Source organism: Lagenorhynchus albirostris, chromosome 11 (genome assembly GCF_949774975.1).
Source record: "Lagenorhynchus albirostris chromosome 11, mLagAlb1.1, whole genome shotgun sequence".
Lineage (NCBI taxonomy): Eukaryota > Metazoa > Chordata > Mammalia > Artiodactyla > Delphinidae > Lagenorhynchus > Lagenorhynchus albirostris.
The window spans coordinates 11,362,098-11,368,170 of record NC_083105.1 but is presented as its reverse complement, the minus strand read 5'-3'; positions in this window follow the sequence as shown (position 1 = coordinate 11,368,170).

Sequence of the window (6,073 nt, the reverse complement as noted above, 5' to 3'; positions counted from 1 at the left end):
GAGCCTTTTCTGATCTCCTAGGAGATGCACCTCCGGTTTCCACGTGCTTCCACTGTGAGTGGGAGGTCCTCACAGGGCATAGGAGGTTCAATACCTAGCACATGGCAGGTGCTCAGTGCTATTTGAATGGATGGATATGTGAGTGAATGTCAACATTTTACATCCTCCTTCACTCCGTTGTCCCTGCCCCTGGAAGCCTTCCCTTGCCTCGCTGGGCAGTAGTCACCCCTCCATTCCTCATACTCTCATCAGACGCTCTTTGATTATCTACTACAGAACAGGGGCTGGCAACGTTTTTTTTTTTTTAGAAAGGACCAGATAGCAAATACGGCTTTACAGGACACACAATCTTTGTTTCAACTACTTAGGTTTCCTACTGGAGCACAAAAAGAGTGGAATAATTAAGAACATGGCCTCTGGAGACAGATGGGCCTGTATTCAAATTCTGATTCCAGACTCCCTCCCTCCCTTCCTTCCTTCTCAGTCAGAGTTACTAGGTGGCCTGATGAGGGCGGGAAGGCAGCCAGGACTCATACAAGGAGGGTGAATTCCTTTCTTAGGGCTGCAGGAACGGAGTACCAAAACTGGGTAGCTCAAAACAACAGACATTTATTGTCTCACGGTTCTGGAAACTTGAAGTCCAAAATCAAGGTGTCAGCGGGGCGGAGCTTACCCAGACGGCTCTAGGGGAGAACGCTTCCTTGCCTCGTCCAAAGTTCCAGTGTTGGCTGACAATCCTTGACGTTCCTTTGCTTGGAGTTGCATCACTACAGTCCCATGGCCTCCTGCTCCCCGTGTGTCTCTACATCTTCCCTCTGTGCGTATCTCTGTCTCCACATTTCCCTTTTATAAGCAAGCCAGTCATATTGGATGAGAGTCCACCCTAATGATTTCGTTTTCAATTGACTACTTCTGTAAAGACCCTATTTCCAAGGAAGGTCACATTCTGAAGTACTAGGGGTTAAGACAGCAACATTTTTTTTTTGAAGGGCCCAATTCTACCCTGTATCGGTGGATGTCAGAGCAGGGTAACAGCCCAGCACAGAGGTGGGCTACACGTGAGCCGGTGAGCAAATAAGGATAATGAAAAAAGAAAGAAAAGAGAGAGGGAGGGGAGTTAGGAGAGAGAGTGTGGGACTACACACTGTCTTTCTTACACATATATTTTATGTCCAATATCTGATTATTCCAAAGCCTTTGTTTCTCACGGGGTCTCTATCTACTGTTGTTGTTTCTGCAGCTTCTTTTGATGAGTTTGGTGATTGTTGATTTTGAGCTTATAGATGGGAAACCAAGAACGCTTTCCTCCAGAGAGATTTGCATTTGTTCCCGCCAGGAGGCAGAGGCTGTCCTACCCTAGAATCGATTGTGGTCTCCTCCTGGGCTCTGAGTTCAAGGTGAGAATCTTGAGTTCAACCTCCCCTGTTGTTGGGAGCCCAAGGCATCCATTCCAAATGGTCAGAGCAGTTAATCAGCATTTGCACTGATCGCAGATTCGACACCACATTTCCAGTTTGCTTAATACTCGGGTTTCAGCTCACTATTTTTGTTGATTTTTGTTGCTGTTTTGGTTTTTGTTTGAAAAGAAGGGGTGCCTTAGAGAATTCCTTCTCCCCTCAGGAGTCCAGCAGTGCGCTTAAAGACTAAGTGGACCCAGGATCTAGGGGTTTCGTTGTGAAAGGGACCCTCGTCATATCTAGAGCATCACACCAACTGAAGTCGTAGATCTTGTGCTGTCTTTGCTGCTTGATTCACTGTGGAATGCCACAGGGGAGCAGCAGAGGCTGGCCTGACTGTTTCTGATCCCGTGCAGGTGGTATGCAGGAGCCTTGGGGGCCGTTCCCCAGATTTTTGCAGGGTGTCTACTTTGTCCCTTGACCAGCTCCTCTCCACTTTGAAGGGCTTTTCTGTTCAGATTTGCTGATTCACCCTCTTTCTCACTATTGCTTCTGACTGAAGGGCCAGAGGAGCTTCCTGTGCTGGGTTGCCGGCCTCTTCGAGATTTCCTTGCTTCTGTGTCACAAAATCGAGAGCAGAAGGTCACTTCCACATCCTCGACTGGTTGCTACTGGTACATTTCTGTCTGATTTTCATGTTCATTTTGATTAGTATCTAGGAGATATAATCTGTGATTTTGCTTCACTCTCATTTCATCTGGAGGTCTGATATCTACATTTTTCACAGCACCTCAGAAGTTGCAGGTGGTCTTTAGACCAGAATTTGAGAGTCAGGGGTTACCCATGGCATGAGCGAGTTAGAATGAATAACGGAACAGAGCAGGCTGTGGACGAGTCTGGAGTCAGAAAGCTTTTGCCTATCACTTTGTTTAATTGAAGCAAGTAAGATGCAACTAAGTATAAAGTGATCCCATACAAGTGAAGTTCAAAAACAGGCACAATTCAGAATGGTAGCTCCTCAATCATTTAAACAAAAGTACTATACGCTCAGCAATTCCACTTCTGGGAATATTCTCGAAAGAGGTGAAAGCAGGGACTTGAACAGGTATGCATGCATCAGTGTTCATAGTAACATTATTCACAATAATCTGAAAGGTAGAAACAACCCAGATGTCCATTGACAGATGATTGGATAAACAAAACATAGTCTATTCATACTATGGAAAGTTATTCAGCCTTAAAAAAAATGGAATTCTAACGTAAGGTAGACAGCTAGTGGGAAGCAGCCGCATAGCACAGGGAGATCAGCTCGGTGCTTTCTGACCACCTGGAGGGGTGGGATAGGGAGGGTGAGAGGGAGGGAGACGCAAGAGAGAAGAGATCTGGGGACATATGTATATGTATAACTGATTCACTTCGTTATAAAGCAGAAACTAACACACCACTGTAAAGCAATTATACTCCAATAAAGATGTTAAAAAAAAAAGATTAGAAACAAAACAAAAAAAAAGGAATTCTGACACATGCTACAACATAGATGGACCATGAAGACATTATGGTAAGTGAAATAAGCCTGTCACAAAAGGATAAATATTGTATGATTCCACTTATATGAGGTACCAAGAATGGTCAATTTCATAGAGACAGAAAGTAGAATGATGGTTGCCAGGGACTAGGGGGAGGTGGGAATGGGGAGTTATTGATTAATGGGGACAGACTTTCAATTCGGGATGATGAAAAAGTTCTGGAGATGGATGGCGGTGATGGTTGCCCAGCCATGTGAATGCACTTAATACCACTGAACTGTGCAAAGTGGTAAAAATGGCAAATTTTATGCTATGTATATTTCACTCCAATTAAGAAAAAAAAGACAACTAATTTACAGTGAGAGAAATCAGAGTCGTGGTTATCTTTGAGAGAGAGTGACAGGGTGAGGGCACAAAGGAGCCTTCTGGGGTCTGGGAATGTCCTGTATTTGATCTAGTGATGGTTATAAGAGTGTATAGATTTATTAATAATCCCTAAACTGCACGTTCAGGATTTCTGCATTTTAGAGTATGGAACTTTAAAATATTTTAAATTCAGGGACTTCCCTGGTGGTGCAGTGGTTAAGAATCCACCTGCCAATGCAGGGGACATGGGTTCGAGCCCTGGTCCGGGAAGATCCCACATGTTGTGGAGCAACTAATCCCGTGCGCCACAACTACTGAGCCTGCGCTCTAGAGCCCGCGAGCCACTACTGAGCCCAAGTGCAACAACTACTGAAGCCGTGGCACCTAGAGTCCGTGCTCCGCAACAAAAGATGCCACCGCAACGAGAAGACCGCGCACCGCAACGAAGAGTAGCCTCGCTCGCCGCAACTAGAGAAAGCCCACGTGCAGCAACGAAGACCCAACACAGCCATAAATAAATAAAATTAAAAAATGCAAACAAAAATGCAAATACGGTAGAGAATTTTTTTTTTTAATTCTCCAAGCGAAACTTCTTAAGTCCCAGCCAGAGAGGAGCTGGGCTCCATGGCATTCGTGGCAGTTGAGAAAAGAATCACAGAGTTGAGAAAAGCCAGCCTGCCTTGAACTGGGTGGGATGCAGGCATCCTCCACCCTCCCATCAGAACAGTGCTGAGCAAACACCCACCCCATCCTGCCCTCTGGGAGCTCGCACTCACATCATAGCCACGCTTCAGCAACCTAATTGAGCTTCTGTTGGTTTATTTTTGCCTAACTTCTTGTTGTTGCTTATTGGTTTTTATATTATTGGCAACTTTATTTTTAGAAGTGGACCATTGTTAACCTCTGATGTTCCATCCTCAGGCCACCTCCCTGCTGGGTCCTGGTCACACATTCCCATCAGTGAGTCCTCATCACACAGGGAGCCCCGAGGCTAAGGGGTACCTCTGCCCACTGAGGAAGGAGTGCGACCTTTTTTGGGAGCTCAGCTGAGCGGGGAGAGGGACATGGGCTACCAGGTATCAGAGAGCTGATTACAGTAACAAGCCAACAACTGAGAGAGTTAACCTTCATCACTTACTGCGATGGTGTAAGATGCTATAAGATGGTATAAGCAAGATTGTAAAACTGGTGAAAGAGCCGACTCCCTTCCCCCATAGGGTCAGATAGATGCTCTCATTGTTGAAGGAGCCAGAACACAAGGCTCCAGCCCTTTTATGGACCTTGGGCTTGGGGGAGGACCAGGGCTAGGGCTTGGAGTGGAAAAGCACAGGGTTCTGAGTCAGAAGGGGGAAGTGTCCTCCCCTCCCCCCATAAGGAGGCCTCCACCCAAGAGGCCTAGGAATGCAAAGATGCAAAAGAGGCAGGCGCCTGAGTCCTCGACCTCAGCTCCCCCAGAGCCGGCCCTGCACTGCGTGGACCCCGTCTGAGGTGGAGGGCAGCCAGGGAAAGCTTGCATGTGGTCAGGAGCCAGACATCTCAGCAGTGTGGGTCTGCTGCCCTCTCTAGGTGGGGGAAACAGGGTGGGGAGGTGTTAGGCCCTCCCCGAGGTGACACGATGGAGCCCCTCATGCTCCCTGGAGAGCCCAGCGCGCGTTGATCCCAGGTCACAAAGCTCGGTCCAGTGAGCCCACACCACCTCGATTTCTGGAAAGGTCTATCTCCTCCCACTAGTGACCAGGCCTGGGGTGGCCCCTGCTGGGTGGGGTTCCCACCCCCCAGACCACATCGGAGGAGCACAGTCCACGCTTCCTCTGCCCCGTGGGGCATTCCAGGCGCTTCCCAGCCAGGCCTTTCCTGGAAGAAGAAAAGCAAAGAACAATCAGGCCAGAAATCCAGTGGCCACAGGTTCTGGGCACTCCCCGCCCCTGGTCCCCACCCCTGCCCTGTACCCTCTTCCTTCGCGTCTCTTCTCTCCTGTCACTGTGTCTCTGCTCAGGAGAAAAGATACTGCTTCCTCCTACAGCCAGACTCCAGTACGGCTCAGCGTGAACTGTCACCAAGCCTGTCTTCGTTTAAAATTTTATATTTTGTTCATCATGGATTTAAAAAATTGTTTTACAATATTGTATTAAAATATTATCTTGATTACTGAGTATTTGGGTGTCTCCTGAAATTTTGCACCCACGGGGATGCCACACTCACTTGGTCTTAACCCCAGCCCTGCTGTGCTCAGGGAGTCATTCGTTCATTCATTCATCCGTTCCACACACAGTCGCTAAGGGCCCCATCAGTGCCAGGGCACAAGCTGGGTACTGGGGAGAGAAAGGGAGCCCCACAAGACAGTGTTGGGGAAAGACAGCTGTGAGCCCCGAGGATTGTGGGACAGTGGGGGAGGGAGGTGCAAGGCAAAGGGACCCCAGGGGAATCAAAATCATAGCAGCTAACACTTAGGGTTATCGTGCCCCAGGCTCTGAGCTAAAGTCTTGCTCTGGGACGTTTCCATGGCCCTTCGATGTTTGCAGATGCCCGTAAGTCACAGAGGTGGTTCCGGGACCCTGGTGAAGTTACATGCAGGTAATTTGCAAAAGGTCACACTCTGAGCAGGTGGCGGTGGGAGTCCAGGTCCCTGTGGCTCTGGGCTCTCGCCTGCTCTGGGTATTGCAGCCACTTCCCCCTGTGTCCCCCTGGGGGTGTCAAGGAAGGCTGCGTGGAGGAACTGTGCATTGAGCTGAGAGAGGATGCGTGGAGGTTTACAGGAAGACCAAGGATAGAAGGTAGAAGTAC